Source organism: Pongo pygmaeus, chromosome 6, assembly GCF_028885625.2.
Source record: "Pongo pygmaeus isolate AG05252 chromosome 6, NHGRI_mPonPyg2-v2.0_pri, whole genome shotgun sequence".
Classification (NCBI taxonomy): domain Eukaryota; kingdom Metazoa; phylum Chordata; class Mammalia; order Primates; family Hominidae; genus Pongo; species Pongo pygmaeus.
This window is the reverse complement of record NC_072379.2, coordinates 81,562,435-81,572,978: the sequence shown is the minus strand read 5'-3', so window position 1 is coordinate 81,572,978 and position 10,544 is coordinate 81,562,435. Positions and strand designations below refer to the sequence as shown.

The following is a 10,544-nucleotide window of genomic DNA, read 5'->3' as shown; positions in this document are numbered from 1 at the left end:
AGAATCTAATGCCTGATTATCTGAGGCGGAACAGTTTTATCCCAAAACCATCTCCCCTGGCCCGCCCACCCCTGGCCTCAGTCTGTGGAAAGATTGTCTTCCATGAAACCAGTCCCTGGTGCCAAAACGGTTGGGGACCCCTGCCTTAGACTCAAACCTGACCTCCATGCTAACTGTTTTCCATGCTTCCATTCTTAACTCAGTCTTATTCCATTCTCCAAGCAGCTGCCAGTGTTACCTTTCAAAACATAAATTGGATCATGTCACTACACTGCTTAAAGCCCTCCAATGAGTTCCCTTTGGGCACTTCTCAATATAGCACATAGTGCCCTAATTCTCCATTCTCATCTCCTGGCTGTCTCTTTTTTCTCCCTGTGATCCATCACAAGAACATTCTTTCTGTTTCCTGAAAATGCCAATCTATTTCCCACCATCAGGCCTTTTTGTAAGTGTGTCCTCTAACAGAAATGGACGCTTTTAGGTCTGGGATCTGCTGCTGCTTTCACATCATTCTGGTCTTGATATTTCTGATTTCCTCCTCACAACTAGCATCTTTCCCTCTTTCACTCCCACTTCCTGTCACTCTGTTTTATTTTTTTCATGGGACATTTCACTATCAGAAATTATCTTGCTCATTTAAAGCTTTCCTTGTTTATGGCCAAGTGTGGTGGCTCACACCACATTTGGCAGTAATACCAGCACTTTGGGAGGATCCTTTGAACCCAAGAGTTTGAGACCAGCCTGGGCTACATAAAGACCCCATCTCTATTAAAAATAAAATATAAGTGAATAAATAAATAAATATTTCTTTGTTTATTATATCTCTTCCACTAAGCTGGGGAAGAGCATTTTCTTTCTGTTTACTAACAACTGGAACAGTGCCTGACACATAGCAAGCCTTTAATAATTATTTATTGAAGCAATAAATGAAAAAATTAATTGTGATCTAGAATGTTAAAGCAGCCGGGCACGGTAGCTCATGCCTGTAATCCCACACTTTGGGAGGCCGAGGCGCGTGAATCACTTGAGCTCGGGAGTTTGAGAACAGCCTAGGCAACATGGTGAAACCCTGTCTCTACTAAAAATAGAAAAATTAGCTGGGTGTGGCGGCGTGCACCTGTGGTCCCAGCTACTTAGGGGGCTGAGGTGGGAGGATCACTTGAGCCCGGAAGGTGGAGTTTGCAGTGAGCCAAGATCGCACCATTGCACTCCAGCCTGGGCAACAGAGGGAGATCCTTTCTCAAAAAGAAAAGAAAGAAAGAAAAAAAAGAATGTTAAAGTAGCTCATTTCTTCCTCCCACTAGGAAAACAAATGGCCAGAATTGGCATTCTAATTTCTTAAGACCCCAGAGAAGGTTAAAACAGGACTATCAGCTGTCAAAAGGTTTAATTCTAACATTTGTTGTTATATCTTCCTATTGCCCAGTTATGCTTTTTTGTCCTTTTAAAAAAATGTGGTAAAATATACATAGCATGAAAGTTTCCATTGTAGCCATTTCAGTGACATTAAATACATTCATGTGTTCGCTTTGACGGCACATATACTAAAATTGGAACGATACAGAGAAGATTAGCATGGCCCCTGTGCAAGGATGACATGTAAATTCATGAAGTGTTCCATATTCTTAATGAAAAAAAATACATTCACAGTATTATGTAGCTATCACCACTATCCATTTCTAGAATTTTTTAATCAGCCCAAACAGAAACTCTGTATCCATTAAACAATAACTACCTATTCCTCCCACTCTCCAGCCTCTGCTAACTACCATTGTTCACTTCTTTGAATTTGCCTATTCTGGGTCCTTATGTAAGTGAAATTATATAATATTTTTCCTTTTAAGTCTGGTTTATTTCCCTCAGCATAATATTTTCGAGGTTTATTCATGTTGTAGATGTATCTGAATTTCCTTCATTTTTAAGGATGAATAATATTTCCCCAGCACTTTGGGAGGCTGAAGCAAGAGGATTGCTTGAGCCCAGGAGTTCAAGGCCAGCTTTGGGCAACATACTGAGACCCCGGCTCTTTAAAAAAACAAAAAGAATGAATAATATCTCATAGTATGGGTATACCATATTTTGGTTATCAATTCACCTGGTGATGAACACTAGGATTATTTCTACCTTTTGGTTTTTGTGAATAATGCCACTAGGAACATTGGTGTACAAGTATCTGAGTCTCTGCTCTCAATTCTTCTGGGTATATTTATATATACACCTAGGAGTGGTATTTCAGGATCATGTGGTAATTCTGTGTTCAAGTTTTTGAGGAACCGATTCATCTATTCTTACTGCCTTCTCACTTTTCTTCCAAAATGGTAGCCTTCTAATGCTATGTAGAAAGAAAGTAGCACTTTTGGGATCTAGTCCCATTTGGGAATACCCCATGCCTTCTTGATTTCCTACCAGGGTGGCTCAATTTCCTGGTGCCTACCATTCTCAAATGAACCAAATCCCTTTATTTTCTTTTCTACTGAATCTCTAAAATATTTGAAGACATAATTGGATAACAAACATAAAAAGCAGCCCTGAACATTTAAACCAGCAGTTTCCCCATGGGAAAACTGATCTCTCATTGATTAGGATGATTGATGATTTATGGCTGGGTGTAGTCAGCCCAGCAGTTGCCGTTAGACCCAAGCAGCACTGGACTCATAGTATCAAGTGTTGCCACACCCCTGGCACCTATGTACATATTAAATCAGAGGCTACTATTTGCTTTATTGCTTTTAAACCTAAAAAATCATTATGCTCCTAAAACTTGTCAGTGATCCTCAAACACATGAGGCTTGATGTAGCCACATAGAGCTATATGGAGCCCCATTGTTTATGGATCACTTTCTTTTCCATTTTCTCCCTCGTGTGACTTTTTTCCATCATTTTCTTCTGCACGAGAAAAATGTATTCAAAAGATCATAAACAGCAGTTGGTAATCAGTGCATAACAGCTTTCTGTGTATAATACAATCATTAGGTGTACATTAGACATTTGGCATAATAGGCATACTGTCGCCAGAATAGAACTCTGTCAAAGTACCAATGCCTCCTGCCTTGAAAATGCACAGATCAATTTTGTATCCCCCTATGGATGAGGAAAAATGTAACAGCTGCACAGAATTACTCTGTGACAAAGTTTAACTGATTTCGCTTATCAGATTCTGAATAAAGTCAGTATACATGTAAATGTATTAATATCAATTTCTATCACATGCCACTTAATATTCCCTAATCTCCTCCTTATTGAAGCTGTATTCTTGGTTTTAAAGCTAAATTTGCACATGATTTTAAATCATATCCATAGCTGGTACTAGAGCATTAGTGAAAGATGATTTATGATGTTGAGTATTGGCCATACCCCAATTAAAACTAAAATGTATTACTTATATAAAATGTCCAGAAACTACAAATCTATACAGACAAAAGTAAATTAGTGGTTGCCTAGGGCTAGGGGTGAGAACAGGGAGTGACTGAAACTGGGTGTGAAGGATCATTTGGGGGTGATGAAATGTTCTAAAATTGGATTTTGGTAAGGACTGTATGACTAAATTTACTGAAAGTCATTGACTTGTATACTTAAAATGAGCTAATGTTATGCTGTGTAAATTAAACCTCAATAAACCTTTTTTTAAAAAAAAAAACAACTAAACAGCAGTGAACATCATTCCATTTATATCTTTGTGATCCTGTATAAGTATATCCATAGAATAAATTCTAAGATATGGAATGGTGGACTTATTCAAATTTTTTATATAAACCACCAAATTATCTTTTAAAGTTAATTCACCAATATAGTATCTTATCAACAGTGTCTGTCACTATACATTTCTCCACAATGTTGTCAATACTTGACAATATTCATCTTGTATGTTTTTGTTACTGTGGGAAAATGCTTGCTGTAGTTAATTTTTTTATTACTGTACTATTTAGCAATTTTAAAAATATTTTTATTGTCTATATTTCTCTGTGAATTACTTTATCCTTTCTCCATTTTTAAAAATGGGTTGTGGCTGGGCATGGTGACCCATGCCTGTAATCCCAGCACTTTGGGAGTCCGAGGTGGGCGGATCACCTGAGGTCAGGAGTTTGAGACCAGACTGACCAACATGGAGAAACCCCGTCTCTACTAAAAATACAAAATTAGCTGGTTGTGGTGGCACATGCCTGTAATCCCAGCTACTCGGGAGGCTGAGGCAAGAGAATTGCTTGAACCCGGGAGGTGGAGGTTGTGGTGAGCCGAGATCGCGCCATTGCACTCCATCCTGGGCAACAACAGTGAAACTCCGTTAAAAAAAAAAAAAAAAAAAAGAAAAGAAAGAAAGAAAAAAGAAAGAAAAGTTGTTATTTTCTTGTTGAATTGTATATTCTTTATTCTGCATATTAATTTTCCCTGTTATGTATACTGCAAATGTAATTTTCCTATTCCAATTGTTGAAAATCTGTATAGCTTAGGAACAAAATCTAACCCACTGTTTTTCATCTTTTTAACTTTTTATTTTGAAATGCTTATAGACTCACATGAAGTTGCAAAGATAGTTCAGAAAGGTGCCATGTGCTCTTCACCCAGTTTTCCCCAGTGATTACATTTTACATAATTATAGGACAGTGTCAAAGCCAGGAAATTCATATGGGTACAGTATATGTTTGTGTCTATGCCATTTTATCACATGTGTAGATTCACGCAGCCTCCACCTCAATCAAGATGCAGAACTATTCCCTTATCACAAAATCTCCCCAAAGCTACCTCTATATAGTCACAGCCATGCACTATATCCAGTCATGCCTGACCCCTAACCACTCATCTGTTCTCCATCTCTGTAATTTCCTCATTTTGAGAATGTTATGTAAATGGAATCTAACAGCACATGACCTTTGAGATTGGCTGTTTTGACTCAACTTAGTGTCTTTGAGGTCTGAACAAGTTGTTGCCTGTATCAAGAATTTATTTCTTTTTATTGCTGAATAGTACTCCATTGTACGGATGTACCCACCATCTTCTTTTAAATGACTTATGAGCTCAATGTTATTTTTACATTTTAAACGTTGAAAAAAATTAAGACTATTTTGTAATGTGAAAATCATATGAAAATCAAATTGCAATGAACATAAATAAAGTTTTATTGCAACCTAGCCATACTCATTTGCTTATGTATTCTATTGCTACTTTCATGTTATAACGGCAGAGGTAAGTAGTTGTGATAGTGACTGCTATGGAGATGACAGTATGAAAGCAGAGCAATGGAGGGCCAATTCGTTGATTTTTTTCTAGGCAGCCTTACCCACCTTGGCAGCCTCTCTGCTTGGTTTGCTGAACTTCTCCCCATAGTTCATGGGCTTTCCACTTACTCAGAATATTATTATTATTATTAATTATCATTATTTTGGTAAGTGAGAGCTCTTAAGCTTTTTAAATTCTCTACCTGAAATAGTTTTTCATCACAGCCTTGTTTCCCCTTCTATAAAGGATATGAGCCAGGAGCAGTAGCTCACATCTGTAATCTCAACACTTTGGGAAGTTGAGATGGGAGGATCGCTTAAGCCCAGGAGTTTGAGACCAACCTGAGAAACACAGGGAGACACCATCTCTACAAAAATTTTAAAATTAGGCAAGGTGGGACACACCTGTAGTCTTAGCTACTTAGGAGGCTGAGATGGGAAGATCATTTAAGCCCAGGAGGTTGAGGTTGCAGTGGGCCATGATTGTGTTACTGCACTCTAGCCTGGGCACGTGAGCAAGACCCTAAGAAGAAAAGAAAGAAAGAAGGAAAGAAAGAAAGAAAGAAAGAGGAATGGGAAGGGAGGGAGGAGGGGAAGGGAAGGGAGGAAAGAAGGGAGGGACGGAGGGAGGGAGGAAGGAAGGAAGGGAAAGAAAGAAAGGGAAAGAAGAAAGAAAGGCAAGAGAAAGAAAGAAGGAAAGAATGAAAGAAAAAGAGAAAGAGAAAGAGAGAAAGAGAAAGAAATAGAAAGAAAGGAGAGAGAGAGAAAGAAAGAAAGAAAAAAGGAAAGAAAGAAAGAAAGAAAAAAAGAAAGAAAGAAAAGACACAGAACTTACTGCAGAAATGCACATATTGGCTTCATACTGGCAGGAATACCTCAGCCAAAAGCCTAAGCAACTATAGGACAGTATTACAGAGAGGCAGTGGAGTGTAGTGACATCCGTGGAACTTAGAAAGGTTATTTAAGCTGTATGATTCTCAGCTTGCAAGATCTGGGTCATTTTCTTTTCTTTCATATAAATGAATGTCTGCTATGTATCTGCCCATAACAAAACCTCTATTTCTCAGAAAGATTTGGCCTTGCAAACAGGCTGTGAGCAGAAGTGATGTTTGCAAGGGAAAGGACTGTGGGTGGGGGGAGTGCCATCTTGGACAGTGTGGCTGAAAGCAACATCTCACAAAGGCTGAGCAATGGAACAGATAGTGTGTGGGTCCCTGGAGCAGGGTCCTCATACTAGTCCTGGACCACCCCCCCACTTCTGGACTCTTAGGTTATAAAGAGAGAAATCTATACCTTATTTAAGTCAATACTTTGACTCTCCACTACATGAAGCTGGACCTTCCATCTAAACTGCACAGCTTTTCAAGGTTGCTCTGAGAAATGTTTAAGAAGAAAAAATCAAAGCACATATACAGAACAGACTTTGTATAGCCTACCTTTCTGACTTCATTCCTCCTTTTTGTATTTACTACAGAGTAAAGCAAAGAGCTAGACACAAAGAAGGCGTTCAATAAATAGTTATGATGAATTGAGCTGAATTTAGTAGGCTGAGATAGGACAGATTCCAGTCTTCACACACTCACTTGGCAAAATGGGTACTATGGTTTACATTTCTACATGAGGGAGGCTGACATTTATTTACACACTTCTGTTAGAAGATCCCCACTGTTAAACAGCCTGAATTCTTTTAAGGGTTTGAAGTTGGCTTCTGTTGCCTTATGAGAGCCCAGGAATTATATCCAGCCTACTGTGCCTACCGAGGTTCCATGTGGGTCTCAGCAGGCACCAGAAGGCTGACTCAGTAGTCACTGTGATCTCCCAGGCAGGACATGCTGCGATCAACAGCAGTCCCAGCTACCATTCGTTAGAAATCATATGAGTCCTCCCAGGGGTCTGTCCTTTGAAGCATGACTCCATTGACTACTCTCGTAGAATTTCCCACCTCTCTAAAAGGAACATGACCCTATTATAGATTCCTGAAGAGCTGCCATATTTGGAGAGAGACACCATATTTGCTGAGACCCTTCACTCAGTGGGAAGGATTCTTTGTACCATGGGAAGGTTGGATTCTCTGAAAGACTCCAGCACGTGAGCACATTACAGATGATAAACCCCATTCAGTAGCTCCAACTTCCGCTGCTATCTAATTTTTTTTTTTTTTATCCTTGGGAAACAAAGGAGAGGAGATACATCTGTTTCCACATTGTAATAATTCACCATTTAAACTACCAAAGAATCAGTGGACTTGATCATTCTTAATTATTCCTCCCATCAGCTAGTGAGTATTCAAAATATGAGATTAAGTAATTTGTGTGTGTCAAGTTACATGGGAGAGAAATAAGACAAAGCAATTTTATGTGTTAATAAAGATAAAATCTGGCATATATGTATAACTTCACAATTTAACCAGTAAGAAATAGGATTACTGCCTTTCCCATCTGCTTGGCAGTGAGGTGTTGAAAAGAAAACAGCCCCACCAACAGTGTAAAAGTGTTCCTATTTCTCCACATCCTCTCCAGCACCTGTTGTTTCCTGACTTTTTAATGATTGCCATTCTAACTGGTGTGAGATGGTATCTCATTGTGGTTTTGATTTGCATTTCTCTGATGGCCAGTGATGGTGAGCATTTTTTCATGTGTTTTTTGGCTGCATAAATGTCTTCTTTCGAGAAGTGTCTGTTCATGTCCTTCGCCCACTTTTTGATGGGGTTGTTTGTTTTTTTCTTGTAAATTTGTTGGAGTTCATTGTAGATTCTGGATATTAGCCCTTTGTCAGATGAGTAGGTTGCGAAAATGTTCTCCCATTTTGTAGGTTGCCTGTTCACTCTGATGGTAGTTTCCTTTGCTGTGCAGAAGCTCTTTAGTTTAATTAGATCCCATTTGTCAATTTTGGCTTTTGTTGCCATTGCTTTTGGTGTTTTAGACATGAAGTCCTTGCCCATGCCTATGTCCTGAATGGTATTGCCTAGGTTTTCCCTTGTGGAAGTCAGTGTGGCGATTCCTCAGGGATCTAGAACTAGAAATTCCATTCGACCCAGCCATCCCATTACTGGGTATATACCCAAACGACTATAAATCATGCTGCTATAAAGACACATGCACACGTATGTTTATTGCCGCATTATTCACAATAGCAAAGACTTGGAACCAACCCAAATGTCCAACAATGATAGACTGGATTAAGAAAATGTGGCACATATACACCATGGAATACTATGCAGCCATAAAAAATGATGAGTTCATATCCTTTGTAGGGACATGGATGAAATTGGAAATCATCATTCTCAGTAAACTATCACAAGAACAAAAAACCAAACACCGCATATTCTCACTCATAGGTGGGAATTGAACAATGAGAACACATGGACACAGGAAGGGGAACATCACACTTCAGGGACTGTTGTGGGTTGGGGGGAGGGGGGAGGGATAGCATTGGGAGATATACCTAATGCTAGATGACGAGTTGGTGGGTGCAGCGCACCAGCATGGCACATGTATACATATGTAACTTACCTGCACATTGGGCACATGTACCATAAAACCTAAAGTATAATAATAATAATAATAAAAGAAAAAAAAAAAAAAAAGAAAACAGCAAATACCATATTGACAAAGATTCGATTGTAGAAAATGAACAATGAGAGATTTTATGCTAATGTATAGTGTTTTTTAAAAAAAGAACATAGGCAAACAAAATTGTCCTAACAAATGTAGCTGATAAATTTTGACCACAAAGAAAGAATCATTTTGTTCTTATATTTCTGCCTTTTTATGGTGCCCCCAAAGCCATATTTGCGTTTTCAGTTGGAGAGGCTCCTAGCTAACCTCCAAAACTCTTTTTCTGGCTGGGGTCCATCCTTTGAAGGAAAATAGGCAAAGGGAAACCTTAGCTGACAGAATCTGGTTTGGCACATCATTTCAACACTAAGCAGAAATTATGAATTTGGGAATGGGGAAAGGAGTGGGAATGTGGGAAGTGAGGCTCCTCAAAATAAGATAACTCAGCTTCAGTGGTTCCTGGTGAGGGAAAGTTGGGAAACCATTTAGTTTCAGAAAAATTGCCTCTGCATATTGAGGAATGAATCAGATTCTATGTTATCATTTATTGAGCTATTATTTTGTGCCAGGGCATTACATTAAAGTATCTTGTCTACATTTTATTACTGAATTATCACAATCTTGTGGCATGGATCTCATTATCCCCATTTTATTTTATTTATTTATATTTATTTTTGAGATGAAGTCGTGCTCTGTCTCCCAGGCTGGAGTGCAGTGGTGTGATCTCGGCTCACTGCAACCTCTGCCTCCCGGGTTCAAGTGATTCTCCTGCCTCAGCCTCCTGAGTAACTGGAATTACAGGTGCATGCCACCATGCCTGGCTAATTTTTGTATTTTTGGTAGAGATGGGGTTTTGGCATGTTAGCTAAGCTGATCTTGAACTCCTGACCTCAGGTGATCCACCTGCCTTGGCCTCCCAAAGTGTTGGGATTACAGGCATGAGCCACTGCGACTTGCCCCCATTTTACTGATAAGGACATAAGGTCTGTGGAAATTAAGTCACTACCTCAGGTCACATTGGGGCAAAGTAGTGGCAGAGTCAGGATTCTCAACTTTGAGGCTCCTGAGTCCAAGGCTGTTGCTGTTAACTACTGAGCCCACAGTGCCTCAACCTTCTGTAACACTGACTTCCAAAACATTGCTATTCAACTAGCATTTTAATTTCTCGAAAACAATCTTACATGTAGTAAAATCTCAGAAGTTGATATAGTTTGGATATGTGTCCCCACCCAAATCGCATGTTGAATTGTAATCCCCAGCGATGGAGGTGGGGCCTGATGGGAGGTGATTGGATCATGGGGATAGATTTCTCATGAATAGTTTCACACCATTCTCTTGGTTCTGTCCTTGCAACTTGGGAGTGGGTTCTTGTGAGATCTGATCCTTTAAAAATGTGTGGCCCCTCCCACTTTCTTTCTTTTGCTCCTACTTCCCCCATGTGATGTGCCTGTCCCCCTTTGCCTTCTGCCATGATTGGAAGCTTCCTGAGGTTTCCCCAGAAGCAGATGCCCTGTGCTTCCTTTACAGCCTGCAGAACCGTGAGCCAATTAAACTGCTTTTCTTTATAAATTACTCAGTCTCAGGTATTTCTTTACAGCAATGTGAGAATGGCCTAATACAGAATTATAATCAATATGACATTGTTACTCTGTGTTATTGGATGGAGATCTCCTGGGTGTCAGGACCTACATTTATACCTCTCTCAAAGCCCAGCATCTCCCATGTTACCTGACACAGAGTAGAGTCCTAAGAACACCTCAGAATGAATACTCAT

At 39.5% G+C, this 10,544-nt stretch overlaps 1 non-coding gene across 1 annotated transcript; it reads left to right on the top strand.

Annotated features, from left to right (window-relative positions):
• Positions 1-1,520: 1,520 nt before the first annotated feature.
• On the top strand, positions 1,521-1,627 carry LOC129041905 (U6 spliceosomal RNA). The gene has a single exon (XR_008504011.1). It is a non-coding gene; the product is annotated as a U6 spliceosomal RNA (small nuclear RNA).
• Positions 1,628-10,544: the final 8,917 nt, after the last annotated feature.